Source organism: Pelodiscus sinensis, chromosome 2, assembly GCF_049634645.1.
Source record: "Pelodiscus sinensis isolate JC-2024 chromosome 2, ASM4963464v1, whole genome shotgun sequence".
In the NCBI taxonomy this organism is placed as follows: domain Eukaryota; kingdom Metazoa; phylum Chordata; order Testudines; family Trionychidae; genus Pelodiscus; species Pelodiscus sinensis.
The window spans coordinates 192857319-192873818 of record NC_134712.1 but is presented as its reverse complement, the minus strand read 5'-3'; the positions used below and the strand labels follow the sequence as shown (position 1 = coordinate 192873818).

General features: G+C 43.0%; 1 protein-coding gene across 6 annotated transcripts in view; it reads right to left on the bottom strand.

The window, feature by feature from the left end:
* The window catches only part of TBC1D5 (TBC1 domain family member 5), a 515710-nt gene that overhangs the window by 447087 nt on the left and 52123 nt on the right, over positions 1–16500 (bottom strand). The gene's annotated exons all lie outside the window — the stretch shown is intronic.

Sequence of the window (16500 nt, the reverse complement as noted above, 5' to 3'; positions counted from 1 at the left end):
GAGCACAGTGAAGACAAGCCAGAAAATATAAATACTAATGTCTTCGAGCACTTGGAGGAAGCACAGACTTATTCAAAACAAGGGAATATTTATCAAAGTTAGCAGGAGTATCAATCATTTATCAGTCATAGGTAAAAGACTATAGACTAAGGATGTTAAGGAATAGCCGACTATCCGATAAACAAATGCTTATTGGATAGTTGAGTCGACTAGTCGCTCCTCCCCCCCACTTCGCTGCCTCTATGAGATAGAGGCAGCAGAGGGAGCAGGGGAAGGGTACTTCAAAGAGACAGTGCTGCACAGCTGATCCTGGACTCAGTGCAGAGCTGCCCCTTTGAAACACCACAACAGCATTTCAAAGGGGCAGCACCACACAGAACCCAGGAACAGCTGTGCAGTGATGCCCCTTTGAAACACCGCTGCACATGTAGCCCACGGTCAGCTGGGGACTTGCTAACTGACCCCGGACCCCATGAGGCATTTCCGTGGAATCAGGAGTTAACTGAGGAGTCCCCAGCTGATCCCAGGTTCTGTGGAAATGCTATGCGCAGAGCCTGGAGTCAGCTGAGGAGCCCCCACTGACCCCAGGTTCCATGTGGGCACTTCTGCTTTGAAATGTACAAGAGCCCCTGCTGGGGACTCTTGTACATTTCAAACCTGGCACACTGCGTGCAGTTTGAAGCCAGTGGGAAGTCCCGCTGACTCTGGGCTCCACACGAGCGCTTCCACTTTGAAATGCACAAGAGCCGTTGGGCTCCTGTGCATTTCAAAGTGCATGAAGCCCAGAATCAGTGGGATTTCCCTCTGGCTCAGGCTGCACGCAGAGTTCCAACTTTGAAATTCACAAGAGCCCCTGCTGGGAGTCTTGTACATTTCAAAGGAGGAATGCAGAAGTGCCTATCGACTAGGTGAGTAGTCGATGGAAATTCCATCAACTACTCGACTAGTAAATTAATCAATATTTAACATCCTTACTATAGACCAGGTTTCTAAAAAAGAACAGTTCCGGTTTAGGTTAGGGATGTAAAATCCCATTTAATCAGTTAACCGGTTAAACATTATGTTTAACCCAGATAACCACTTAAAGAGGGTCAGCTGGCCTGGAGTGGCCTCCCTGCTGAGGGCAGAGGCTGCTCTGACCAGACTAGAGAGCTCCTGCCCATGGCATACTGCTCCAGCTAGATCAGGCTGTGGATGGGTGCTGCTCCGGCTGAGCTGGAACCCGCCCCCCCCCACACCCACACACACCAGTGGCAGGCACTACTGAGCTGCTCCAACCCATGGGTTAACCATAACCGATAAGCATAATCTGGCCTGTATGATGCTTACTGGTTAACCATTCACATCCCTTTCAAAAGTGCTCAGCACTCAACCAAGGTTGGTACCATTTGTACTGGTAGGTTTTGAACAAATGTTCCTAAGACTGGAAATTCAATAGGAGACACTGAAGTCTCAGAATTTGATCTTGCAAGTAAGAAGATTTCAGGCTTTTCAAGCCAAACTACTGAAGTTTGCTAAGCAATATCATGGGGCAGTGGTCCCAAATGCGATGCCTGCAGGTGCCATAGCACCTGCCGGGGCATTTCTGTGCCATTCTTGTGCCCTGAGCCCCGGAAGCGCGCCCAAGGCCAGCTCGAGCCATTCCTGCGCCCCGGGCATTGGGCGTGCGACGCATGCGTGGTCCCGCCTCCCAGCACGCTGCGCACCTTACAGCTGCAATCGGGCACGCAGCACCTGATGGCAGCTCTATGGGGCGCCACGCAGCCCCGGGCACATGGCACCTGATGGCAGCTCTAAGGGGCGCCACGCAGGCTCCGGTCCTGGGTACGCAGCACCTGATGGCAGCTCTAAAGGGCGCCTCGCAGCCAGGTGCGTGGAGCCCCTTACAACTGCTGGGCAGCTGCCTGGGGCACCTGATGGCTAGCCCCCCTGTAATCCGGCCCTGCACATGGCACGTAAGCAGCCCCGCCCCCGCGTGTGCGGCCCCACCCCTGGATGTGCGGCCCGTGAGTGGCCCCACCCCCGGCAGTCCCAAAAGGTTGGGGACCACTGTCATGGGATATCAACAGAAATGATTTGCACTGTGTCTTGTCAATTTTTTTAAATCTAGCAAAAAGTATCCGGTCATATGTATTAAAGGAACCCCTATCAAAATCAGCTATAGTGTGCATTTGTGGAGGGAGAGTCAACAGGAAATGTTCCCAAAATATAGCTTTAAAGTAAAATTAAACGTGACAAACTTCTGGAAGAAAAGGATTTACAAAAATCACAATTGCTAGCAGTTAAGACGTAAAAGGAACCAACTCATATGACACAAGTTAATGAATGGGACTAAATGCTTCCAATACTTTTCCAAGACTGCTGATGAAATGCAAATGTCAAGAACAGATCTCAAATATGACTCACAGGAAATATCTAGAAACATAAAATCTCATGAGGTTTTTATAAATAAAAATGTAAACCAAACAGAAATAATTTGTTATATCATGTCAATTATTTTTGCTATGAAAAAACTTAAATTTATCTGACCATATTTACTACTATAAACCTTCTATTCCTAATGTAAATTTGAAATCATTAGCAATTCAATCACAATAATCTAAATGACCAGTAAATAGCCAAAATAAAAGATAAATTCAGTGTAGATTTTACTTTGTGGCTTAAAATTGACAATACATTTCCTCAAAGAAAAATTGAATTATAGCCTGAAGGTGGTTTAATTTGGTACAAATTTTGAATAATGTCATATACATTTCCAAAGCAGATGCTAAGAGACTCTACAAGGACACTAGGCTCAATCAGAAGCCAGATTAAAGTTCCATCTGGAACCTAATAGAACCACTGTTCTATTACAATTACCAGAGTCAATAATGTCATATTCTATGATTGTGCAACACACATCTCTTCCTCTTCGGAATATAACTATCCCTGTCCCACAACCCAAGCAAGCACCTCCTAAATATGTCAAAAAAGAAACTTTTTTAAGCAGTGAGAATGTGTATCTATGATTAGGCTAATATGACATTCCTCTCAACACTGCTGTTATTGTAAATAACTAATGGTGAGTTTAAGTAGTTCCATGTAATTTAACAGTATTCTCAAGAGGCAATTAATGTGAGACTTGGTACCACCTTTACTCAAATACATCGTACAAAAACTGTGTCCATGCATCATTCAAATCATAAGTCTTTCAGTATCTGTGATGCTCAAAATCTCAGCAAAGCCAAAAATAAATGCTTAAAAAATATAATTAGAATCTGAAATTTAAAGTGCACTCTCAGAAAACAGAGTATGAACCTGAGTTATCCAACATCCAGGTTGCCCATTTTGTCACAATGTCCCTCATTCCACCCCCAACATGCCATTCTAAACAAGCTCTGCCCTAGATAAATGCGTTTTCGGTTGTATCCTTTGCTTGTCTACACTTAAAGCAGCAAAAAGAGAGCAGGTCCTATACATGTAGGCAGTAACTGCACACCACAGTTAAAGCAGGCTGTGTACGCATTTGTCACTCAAGTGTTTAGATAAACATGGCACTGAAAGGTTCTGGCAGGGTACAGACATCGAGAAAGGCTCTGGCAGCAGGATACTACACTGTTATAAAATTGCATACTAGAAGTGTGAGGTGCTGTTTGGGCATGTAGAGAGCCATGTAGACTGTATACTCTGCTGATTCAGGCATATAGGGAACTCCTGCCACCTCATTAGTACCTCCCCATCTACTAGAGATGTTAAATTGTGTTTAAGTAACCGTATAAGCACTGAAAATTTCAGCGGTTACATGCAGGGAGTACATAGAAACTACACAGAAAACATTACAGAAGTAAATCGTAACAGACTCTGATACAGTACTTATTAAACATAAACCTCCTTAAAATCTACCATTTTAACAAAAATATGAACTGAGTAATTCATTATATAAATAATTACATCTCATTTCACACATTTGCAAAGATTCAGTTACAGGTATATACAGGCAGTCCCCGGGTTACGCGGATCCGACTTATGTCAGATCCGTACTTACAAACGGGGCTTTTCTCGCCCCAGAGAATGCGGGCGGCGGGACCGCCCAGACGCGCCGCAGTCCCGCCACCCGCGTCCTCCGGGGCGAGAAAAGCTGCTCCATGTCTCCCTGGGAGATGCGGAGCAAAGCCGTGGAGGACGCGGGCGGCTGGACCGCCCAGACGCACCGCGGTCCTGCCGCCTGGGTCCTCCGCGGCTTTGCTCCGCATCTCCCTGGTCTGCTGGGGTCCCCCCCACAGCAGACCAGGGAGACACGGAGCAAAGCCGCGGATAATGTGGACGGCGGGAACGTGGCACGTCTCTGTCCCGCCGCCCGCCTCTCCCTGGTCTGCTGGAGGGGGGGGGGCGCAGCTAGTGTCCTCCCCCCCCCCCCCCCAGCAGACCAGGCTTTTCTTGCGGACTCCTGTGGTAGAGCAGCTGGGGCGCTACTGGACCAACCCAGCAGCACCACAGCTGCTCTGCCCCAGGCGTCCCCAAGTCAGCCGCTGCTGAAACTGACCAGCGGCTGACTACAGGAAGCCCGAGGCAGAGTTGCTCTGCCCTGGGCTTCCTGGAATCAGCCGCTGATCAGTTTCAGCAGCAGCTGACTTGGGGACACCTGGGGTAGAGCAGCTGGGGTGCTGCCGGGTTGGTCCCCGCAGCGCCGAGGTGCCGCGTTGCGGGGACCTACCCAGCAGCGCCCCAGCTGCTCTGTCCCAGGCGTCCAGATTCAGCTGCTGCTGAAACTGATCAGCGGCTGATTCCAGGAAGCCCAGGGCAGAGAAACTCTGTCTCGGGATTCCTGTAGTCAGCTGCTGGTCAGTTTCAGCAGCGGCTGAATCTGGATGCCAGTTCCGACTTACGTACAAATTCAACCTAAGAACAAACCTACAGTCCCTATCTTGTACGTAACCCGGGGACTGCCTGTATCCATTCGAACACACAGCTCAAAAACCACAACAGTGGTCTGCTTCCAAATCTTAAATAGCATGGCTTAACTATAGCAATGTAAAACCGGAACATGAAGCGTTGCACTTGGAAATTTCAACTAGTTTAGAAAGCTGCAGCACATCTTCTCAACAACACAAGCTACAGGAAACACACTAAAACCTGTTTTCCACTCTTTACATTGCCTTCCCATGAGTGAATCATGTTCACGGTCCTGGTCCTCATTTTAAAGGCCCTCAATGGCCTGTACCCAGGATATCTAAAAGACCACCCAAAGCTGTGGGATGAAGGCCATGGTTGAGTACTATGCGCCTCAGGCAAAATGGAATTCTCTATCACAGGGATAAAGCTTGTCTGTGTGGGACACAGAACTTCTTAGGACTGATCTATGGAATTACCTTTCTTAAGAACTAGGGAACTCCAAACCTCACCTTTCTCCCACTTCAGGAGCAAGGAACATTTCTCTGATAGAGAAATACTGTGATAAGGTCCGATCAGAAGGTTACAAAAAAGTACTCCCTTTGACATTTGGGAGCTGGGTGGGCACATCTAAAGGACCTCCCTCCAGCCTACAGGGAGGATCCATATAATCCAAAAGACCAAGTGATTATAGAAGACAAATAAAGAAAAAAAACAGGGACAGGTGTAGAGGTCAAAGGACTAAAACAAGGGAATCGGATGGGAATACTGAGCAGAGAACCCCAGAGAGCGCACACTGTCCCTCAAAGGCCTTGAGAGAGCCAGCGGAAGCTGCCCAGTGGAATTCAGCCCAGATGTATGAACGGATAGAGAAATGAAATTAAGCCCCTAGTTGCAGGCGCCTCCTTCAGTCAACCTCTCCTCCCTGGTCTTACAAATCGCCAGCTTGCCTACAGTCAGGCTGAGGTCCCGCGACTTTGTGGGGTCACGGATGGGGTGTACCTAAATTAAGAGGTGAGTGGAGAAGTGCAGCCAGAACCTCAACAAGAGGTCTGCCAAAAAAGGGGCTGCAACCTGGTGCACTCAAGACAGATGTGCGCCAGGGTGTCTCTCATGCCACAGAAATGGCAAGTGTTGGCATGGTTTATCTGTGTTCCCAAGTACATGCCCATGCTCACAGCGCCATGGAGGATTCTCCAGCAGGCCTCAGAAGGAAGGTGGAGTAAAGACTGACCCATAAGAGCACCAATAAAGGGTGGGGAGCCAAGAGATCCTATGTAGGCAGCTACTATTACAGGGCCCTGGGCTGCAACCCAGAATAGAGGGTGGGCCCAACGCACACTTCCCCATTTTCGTTCGGGAAAAGATTGTGGAGTTTATTCTCCCCTTATACCATACACTGGCCCAATGATGAAAAGAGCTCAGACAAACAGCAAACTAATGCCCTAAGCGTGGGGTCTAAAACTGAGGGCTGCTGTGAGCATCTGATGTAAGCAAAACCTGTCAAACCACAAGATCCACTGAGTACAAGTGGGAGCTTTGTCACAACACATAGCAACAAATTTTAAAGCAACAGAAAATCACCCTACCAAACCAAGACACTTGATTTCACTCACTTCTCAAACACACGATAAATATTTCTCAGTCTCACTCCATCTCAATGCTATCTTCTGTGTCGATTTTTGCCTCCACATCCTCTATCTTTGTCCCACAGTTACCATTTTGTTACTGATTTCTAACTGAAAATGCTATTCCAGGATACCAGTTAGAAAGCTAATTTGAAAGCAGGTGACATGGTAAATCCAGCTTTTATGTCGGTCTTCTATCCATTTCACTCTTATTCCTATTTCAAAGAGAATTTGGCTAAAAACCTATGGAATACTAAGTGCACTGCATCCATGGAATTTTTCACATCTATTATGGCAGTAATATCTACATAGAACTCCAACAAATTAGATAAGCATGACCTGTCATGCTTGAAACCAAGTTGGCTATCCTTAGACTGTTTTTCCAGATGTACTTCTACTATAGCGTTAAAATAATTTCCAAGAGATTCTCCATAACAGATGTTAGGGTCACTTGCCCTATGGTTTCTGATGTTTGTTTGTTTTTAAATGCAGAAGTTGCCATTTTCCAACACTTCGGAAAGTCTCCCAAATATAACATACATCTAAAAACACATTTAAATGTTGGTCCTTGAGTATTTCCATTTGTATTCATGTCTATTCAGAATAGCAGTTTAGTCTACTTTGTGTGATTCCATCCCTTTAACACTATTATCTCCAAGTTGTCTAGTTAAGCAATGGACATCCTAGGCCTAGTGAATGGGCTATATGAGTGACCTTCTTCCTCACAGTGGGCTGCAAGCTTGTCATAACTAAGACAGTCTCCTGGGATAGGGTAGTTTTGCTAAGTGTGCTTGAGTACCTAGAATTTGCAGGGTGCCAATTAAACTGTAGCAGCACTTTCAATGGATACAGAGGGAACACATGGCTCTCACAACCACTGTGTGCAATGAACAAGCACCTCACTTCACATTGCCTTGGGGGGTGGGTGGGTGGGTGTGTGTCTGTCACTTTACCCATAGGAAAAAAAAAATACATAGATGGAAACCAGTGGAATCTGGCAACAGTAAACAAAATATCTTGTGGGTGACGCATACAACTATAGTGGGTCACATGTCCACCTGCACTAATCGTGATCACCTAATAGGGAAGCCTCCACTCTCCTCAAGAACGGAGGAGGGAAATATTTGTTACCTATTAATTTTCTTTAAAATCTTCAATATCATTGCAGGAAATAGTACCTTGCTCCCAAAACAATTAATTCTCTCGTTTATGACATTCCTCTAACAGAGGAAAACTGAAATTTCAAAAGCAATGGTAGCATATGAGCAACCACCTAAATCAGATTTTTTTAAATCTCTAATGCTATAAACTAAAACTTTATATTAGTGATCTAATTGATACAGCAGAGTGGTTTGCTTTGATGTAGAAGATCTCAAAGGAAAAAATGAGAAGATAGGAAAAATGTACCTTCCCTTTCTTTCATTTTTTTAACCCAGCCCAAATGTCTGGACTTTTCAAAATATCACATTTTATTTTCACTACCAGGTCCATGAAGTGGACATTTATAGGCAGGGCTCGGCAAACTATGAAATCTACTCGCCCGTGGCGAGTAGATTACAACCTGGAAGAGCCGGGTTCGGGCGATCTGCGCATGCGCAGATTGCCAGACAGTGTGGCTGGCGAGCGGGGCTCGCCGCGGTTCGGCGAGCCGTGTTTATAGGTATATGTAAAAAGTAGGAACTAGATCAAATTTCAAAGAATGAATATAAACAAAAACCACAAGTATGTAGGTGCAAAGCTGGAAAGGCTAAGGCACAGAACATTGTCATGTTAGCTGTAAACATAATGAGTAACAAAAAAAATCTACCAATACATTAGCAGCAAGAGGAAGACCGAGGACAGGGTAGGCCTGTTACTGTTTCTCCCCTCTATTAAGTAACGGAAAATGTGGAAATGGCAGAAGTGCTTAATGATTTTTGTTTGTTTTCACCAAGCAAGTTGATGGCAATTGAGCATATAACATAGTGAATGTCAGTGAAAATGAGGTAGCACCTGAGATTAAAATAGGGAAAGCACAAGTTAAAATTTACTTGAACACATCTAGTGTGTCTAAGTCACAAGTACCTGCTGAAATTGAAATGCATCCTAGAATACTCAAGGAGCTGACTGAGGAGATAACTGAGCCATTAGCAATTATCTTTCAAAAGTCATGGAAGACAGGAAAAATTCCAGAAGACTAGAAAAGGACAAATATCGTGCCCATCTATTAAAAAAAAGGGGGGGGGGGGAACTAAGGACAAACTGTGAGACTCCAGACCTGTCAGCTTAACTTCTGTACCCAGAAAGATAATGGATCAAAAATTAAGCAATCAATTTGCAAATCTCTAGAAGATAATAACAGCAAGGATTTGTTAAGAAAAAATTGTGTCAAACCACCCTGTCAACTTTCTTTCACATGGTAACAAATCTTGTGAATAGGTGGGAAAACTGTAAACGTATATCTTTATTTCAGTAGGGCTTTTGATACAGTCTTGCATGACCTTCTCAAACAAATTAGGGAAATATAATCTAGATGAAACTACTATAAGGTGGTGCATAAGTGGTCAGAAAACTGTTCCCAGAGACAAGTTATCAATGGTTTACAGCTATAACGAGCAGAGTCCACAGCGCTCAGTTCAGGACCAAGTTCTGTTCACTATCTTAATCAATGATTTAGATAATTGCACAGAGTACACTTATAAAGTTTGCGGGTGATACCAAGCTGGGAGGGGTTGCAAATGCTTTAGAGGATAGGATGAAAATTCAAAATGATCTGGACAAACTGGAGAAATGGAAAATCACTGCCTAGAAAGGGGTACTGCAGAAACAGATCTGGAAGTCATAGTGGGGCATTAGTTAAATAGAAGTCAAAAGCATAAATCTGTTGCAAAAAGCAATCATTATTATCAGATATATTAGCAGCAGTGTTTAGGGATGTCAACGTATTAACCAAATCCTGTGGAGCCGCCTGTTCTCCCTCCCCCGTGCTGCTGCCTATCAGAGACAGCAGGAGGGAGGGAGCAGGTGGGAACTAATATGCATGGGGAGCCAGCTTTCAAGCCATCTCTCTGCATGTGCTGGCTCCCCGTGGAGCTGTCTGCCTTCCCCCATTGCTGCCTCCTGCAGAGGTGGGGGGAGAAACCAGGGGAGGCTGCCACAGAGCAGCCTCTGTCCGCAGCAGGCCCAGGCTCACCATGGACAGAGGCAGGTCTGTGAGATGCCGGTGCAGCCTCTGTTTGAAGGAAGCTCGGGCCTCCTGCAGATAGGGGCTGCTGCTGCCCTGCACTGCTGACTCTGTATCAGAAGGCAGCAGTGTGGGGCAACAGGTGGGAGCCAGTATGCACAGGAAGCTGATTTTTTTAACCAGCTCTCCTCGCAGACCAGCTCCCACCTGCCATCACATGCTGCTGCCTCTGATAGAGAAGAAGGAGCATAAAATGGCACAGGGCCCTCAAAATTGGCCTGGGAGCACACTGGCTGCCAACCCAATTACACACTAATATCCCTTGCTGTGTTGTAGGAAGCCACAAGAAATCATTCTTCTGCTCTACTGTGCTGATTAAGCCTCAACTGGAGTATTGTGTGCAGTTCTGGGTGCCACATTTCAGGAAAGATGTAGACCAACTGGAAAAAGTCCAGTGAAGAGCAACAAAAATGATTAAAAGATTTAGAACTTTTAAGGGAGGATTAAAGGAATTGTGCTTGTTTACTCTGGAAAAGAGACGACTGGGGGAGAGGAATACTAGTTTTCAAATACATAAAAGGTTGATAGGAGGATGGAGAAAAAAATATTCTTATATGAGGATAGGGCAAGAGGCAACAGGCTTAAACTGCAGCAAGGGAGACTTAGGCTGGACATTATAAAAACTTCCAAACTATCAGGCTGGTTAAGCACTGAAATAAATTGCCTAGGAGGCTGTGGAAATTCCATCCTTAGAGATTTTTAAGCACAGATTAGACAAACACTTGTCTAGATCAGCATTTCTCAATCAGTGGTACAAGTACCCTTAGGGTACTTGAGAGAAGTCTGGGGGGGTATATCAACAACTGAAATTGGGAGAAAACTGAATTTTTGTTTTAAGTTTTATAGTGCTTTTTTATTTTTGTACTTTTTACACACAAAAATTTCATTGCCCGCCCGGCTATGATTGAGTTGTTTAAACAAATGTGTTGCAATGGTAGAAAAAAAAAGTGTGTGTGTGAAAACTGTAGGTACTGGGGGTACTTTTTTTGAGGGAGGGGGAGAAGAGGGACTTTATAAAAAAGGTTGAGAAACACTGGTCTAGATTAAAATCCAGTTCTGTCATGAGTTTAGGGGACTGGACTAAATGACAAACTGAAATCCCTTCCAAGTCCTATGATTCTATTATTATATAAATTCACAGAAATATAGTTTTAACAAACATGAAGAGTTTAGTGGTAAATAACCACCTCTAGTGTCTTTCTGTAGTGGCTACAAGGTTGAATATAGATGACCAGATAGTCACTTGTTAGTCTTCTGACAAAGAAGTTTCCACTATTCTTTACCCAAAAAGATTCCATTGATTTGGTTGAATGCACTTCAATGGCACCTGAAATCTCCTTCCCTGCACTCAAAGAAGCGATCCTGTTCTGCTCCTTAACCTGTTTTAAGACTATCTGCAAGATGCAGGGGATTTAATCAAAAACGGGCTCCTGGACTTACTGCTTTAGAACTTAAGATTTGTAGGTAGCTCCATACTTTCATATTCCTCTGGTGAATCACTAGATTAGTGTTTTCTGTGCTAGAAAAGCTTAATGTGGAAATAGCTTCAGGAAACAAGAAGGCCAATGACAAAACCACAGGGCTATTCTCTTCACTTATAATCCAACGTTTGAGCTACTAGTTGCTGCAAATTTTATTGATCCCTAGAGTGGCCAATTGCTTCAATTTAAGCAGCCAACACACAACCTCTGCTTCCTTAATTCAGCTGCCAGCAGCACTGTGATCTTGATAAAAGTTCATGGAATTGTAGTCAGGGCAAGCAAAACAGATTATGGTTAGCACAGAATAACTAAATTCAGGTACATATTGAAACTAAAAATGAATGTATGCTGATAAATTTTAACCCAAATTAGGACTTTGTTCTGAAGCTTGATACCCTTGGAAGACCAAGAAAAAAGTTCCGTCTTCAAACCCAAGACTACTTGCAAGTTTCCTGTGATTCTTAGGATGGTGAAATAGATTAAATAAACCCTTTTACACTTCTAATCTTCTGGAACTGGTGCTGTGACTTCAAGAAGGTAGCTCCTACTGGTTTGTATTTCGTGCTTTTTTGGGTTAATCAGATCAGGAAGACTGAATGAAAGATGGAATCTAGGTCACACAAATTAGTCTTTTGGATCCAGGCATGAAATAAATAAATCCTATTTTTTCCCTCAGTATTGGGGATTTGTGAATTGGCTTCAGCAACAAGGTGATTTGTGATGCTCCTCTACTCTCTCTCTTTGGTAACAAAAGCTGATTAAACTTCTCTTCAAACTGAAGTAAAGCTTGTTGCCCAAACTGATGTTCCTAAACTCGTACCTATGGAAACCCATCTGTGATCACTTGTGGGACAATAATCCTGGATCTTTGGAGTGAGACAGAAACTAGATTTTCTTGAATTCTTTCACATGACAGCTTTCCCCTTAAACTGAAGGGCTATTTAATGAGAGTTGAATCTTACTTTGTAAATTACCTTTTTGCAAAGGAGACCTCCCAATCTAGAAGTCCCATCCGAGTAATGTGTCCCTAGTCTCTGTTTCTCTGGACGTGGGTGACAGGGGAGGAATCATGTGAGGATTACCTGTTGTGTTCCCTCCATCTGGGGCATCTGGTATTGGCCACTGTTGGGCAGACAGGATAATGGGCTGGATGGACTGTTAGTCTGACCCAGTATGGCCATTCTCATGTATATAACTGCATTATATTTTTGAAGTTTTTAAGAAGTAAAATGCATTAGTTTTTTGTGCAAACCTGCCCAATATAATCGGAGGGCAGTTTTTTTTCCCTCCCCTCCAATTTCTCCTCGCTCTCTGAAAGCGCTCTCACTTCTCCCTTTCTAAATTATCTTTCACTTATCTCCCTCTGCTGCAGGTCTCATCTAGTTTCTTTCTTCTCTTTCCTCATCTTACCTATCTCTATCCCCCCACCCCAATTCCTCATACTGGAGGTAGGGGGACCAAAACAAGACTCTTTGCAGACAATCACTCTAGATATGGCTTCCTGACAGAACAGGAAGAGAAACCAGCAGGTGACAAGATGAGTTGAAATTTAAGTCTAGATCCAGGGTGTTTCAGAAATTGAAAGAGGACTTCGCGTTGCTGCTCTCCTGTTCCTTTATTGTGTCATTGCCTCTGACTGGTCATAGCAGGTGAAACCCCGGTACCTCTCTCAAACAGCGGTCTCTTCTCCCTCCCCCCCCCCTTCCAAGTCAGGAGTCATCTTAGTAGTTTGAAGTGAGCTTTACTATAGTTATCATGGAGAAAATACGGTGGGATGCATTCCTTCAGGTAGCCACTTTTAAGAATGGAGAAATAAAAACATCCCTCATTGGTTGGACTCATGCACACTTCTCTGGATCAACAGAAAATAGCTGAATTTTACAGCATTACTCAGACTTCCCTTCTGTGTACATCACAAACTGCAGCTTGCTTACATGTGCAATGAAAAGAGAGCTAACGAAAATGGGGTTTGAGGCAAAGAATAATTCTCTCTCCAACCTGAAGAAAGTTTAGGCAAACTTGCCTTTGATAATCGACGGAACAAGCTACACTGCAAGCATCAAGGGATGGTATGGGGATATCTAGCAGGTGCTGCAGTTTATCACAAAACCGTCTAAAATAATTGGAAGTGACAACCAGCACTACCACAAATGATTTATTAGTCTTTCACTCAGCTTTTCAGCTTCCTCAGGGCCAGAATAAATAATTTACCAACTCTGTATCTTCCAATCATTAATTCTTCCCTGTGCATCCAAACTGCATTTAACTCTGCTGGGTTCAGCTGAATTAGAAACACAATATAAAGATCCCCTTCCCCCCACACACACACTCCTTCAAGTATTGTATTATCTGACTTTATCTAAAGGTAAAATTATCAATCGCTATTTATATCTGGTGATAGAAAAATTTCAAGGATTAGAACTGGTAACTAATGTGGAATCAGAATAAAGTTAAAAAGTCAAACTGGAGGGACAGCAACAATGAAACTCACAGTGGGTCAGGAGTGTGTCCAAGATACAGATATGAATTCAGCACATTGATCAGTATTATCGCGCTGATCCATGAATTAGTACCAGCATTAGAGAGAAACTGTTAATGTACCCTAAAAAGGAAACATGAGACACAGCCATTGAATGGGACATGGTTGCAGAAGCAGTAACATTAAAAAAATATAATCGAGAGACTAAAGTATTCTCGCAGCTATAGTAATAGACCTATGGAAATATCTTAATTATTTAAAATATTTTTAATTAACTACAGTATACATTTGATAGGTGAGTGTCTTTTCATTCAAAGCAAGGAGAGTGAAAAAGAGTATTATACAAGGCAGATACTTAAGACCAAGGAGCATAAAACTATAGTACGCTTTCAAATTTAGAGTATATAAGGTACCATATTTCTATTAATTATGTAGAGAAAACACAGAGAAAACAAAATCACACCCCAAATCCATTTTTGATGTAAGCTAGACTTGTCTCATTAAATCAGCATCTATGATTAAAACAGAGATCATTTTTGGTACATAATGTATTGCATTGTTAGAGCAGCATCTGTTTGTTGCACAGCATAACACATTTTTCAGCTTTAAGAAACTGTACTCACATGAAAGAAACCACCCCAACTTTGATGATATAAAAAATATTTTGCTTCCAAATGTATTTTTGTACAAATGGGTTAACAACATTAATGTGCTAATATTTCGCATTCTCAGAAGAAGCGTCAAGCTGTTGGAAACATACAGAAGAATTTCATGGTACTAACAGCTTTCTTTTCAGTCCTATGGGACTGAGACAACTCAAACTTTAAGTGCTTAGAAGAAAAGCTCTGTAAAGCTATGAAGCCTAATCAATAGGGCTTTCACCAAATGATTATACAGTCTGAAATGAAATAAATTGGTCATAAAAATGCCTTACCCTTTTTCTTCTCAATCTCAATACAGGGAAAATTACAGTATGAACTACATGAAGTCCCCCCCAAAAAAAATCCAACATATAAATTACATATATGGGTTTTTTTACACTACTTTAAATACTACACACATCTTATATTAACCATTATCTCAGATGAAAAGTGAACATAAAACATTTGAAAAATTATCTGGCCCTTTAAGTCCTTTTCATAGATATCAATTATTTCTGCATTTTAAAGTTAGGATTCTAAAATTTGTATTTCAACTCTGAGATAGCAAGGTCTCCTTCCTTCAGTTCAGCTCTAGAACTTTAACTGCTACAAATGACCTGAACATGACATCATTAACTGAATACTAACAGCTACATACTGGTAAAAGGGTCTTAAAAAGCCCCTCCAAACCAATAACAAAAAACAATGCATTTTGGCTGCAAAATGAAACTTAAAGAAACCGAATTAAAAGGCAAGAAACTGCCACACTCAATGCTTTTCTCAAACAGTGTAATAAAAACTGTACTTAGGCTCATAACATAAGCGTACCTTGAAAATATACCAAAGAAAACTAACATATAGGAAAGGTGCACACAGACTACCCAGACAGCAAGAATTCTGCTCAGTGAGCCAGTTCTTTACACCAAATGCAAGACTTCCAGTCCCAGTATTGGCTGGGAATGCATAGTTGCAAATTGCATCACGCTCATGTTGCGGTTCTCAAACTGAAATAGTATCACCTGCTGCTGGCTGCTGAATACTACTGCACAAGACCAACTGCTACAGTCCTCTGTTAGTTCCAGCTCCACTCCAGATTCCAGCTCTGCTGCTGTCAAGAGTTGATAACAGGTGAGCCCTCATCTACCATATTGCTTATTCCTCCAGTCCACACTAGCCAGCAGCAGCCACATGTAAATAATTTCTATCCATCAAGGCAGCATCCCATAGTTATTGTCTTTTAATCCTACAAAAGGCAAGTGAGCCAAACATTTGACAGCGTGGAATTGTGAGTATCTTTTTCTTTTTACTACATATCTTATGCATGTACATCTGAATGTGTTTGTGCAATAATTCCTCCTAAACACCACCACATTTGGTAGCAACTTTCTGTTATCCTAACTTAAAACAAGGTCAGGGTTGGGTTGCGCCAGGACAAAGGGATGTGCTTGGAATTCAATTATTTCTCATAAAATGGAAAGGGCAGGAAGGACAGTAATACTGCAGAATGGCCAGGGAGGCAGCAACACGCCAGAGATGGGGAGCAGGACAGCTATAACCCCATTCGGTCTGCAGGGGCCGAGGGGAGAAAGGGAGAGTGATCTACTATATATCTCAGAGAGTCCTCCATCCAAGGGATGCAGCAAGCAGCAGCAGCCGCCATGGACAGGCACTTCTCACCCTGGCCTCAAGTTGCTACCATGAGAGGGGGCTTGAGTTGTCCTCCTTCCCCAAGGTGAAATTCTTATCCCCCAGTGTCAGCTCAGAACAATGATTTAAATGAAGAAATACAAAATTTGAGTTAAGGACCCACGCAACACTGGTTAAGTGTTCTAGGTTTTGGGGTTTTTGTTGTTGTTTTTTAAATAGAGAGGTTAGGTATATGGTATATTTCTCCAGTAAAGAATTCCTCTTTTTGTGAAGAATAATTCAGGCCTCCCTAACAAGACTTTTCCCTCTCGGTAGATAGTACTACATCCCTTCATACCAGCTTCATTTCCCTTCATACCTTATATGCGTGCAAATTACTCACTGTGGTAGCCATACAACCACAGTTTTTTATATCAGTCAAGCTCAGTGTGATTTTTTTCACATCTCTCAGTAGTTTCCACCCTTTACATTCACAGACCATTTGTATAATTCAAGTAAAGTATGAGAATGAAGCCAAGGGAGAAAATATTTA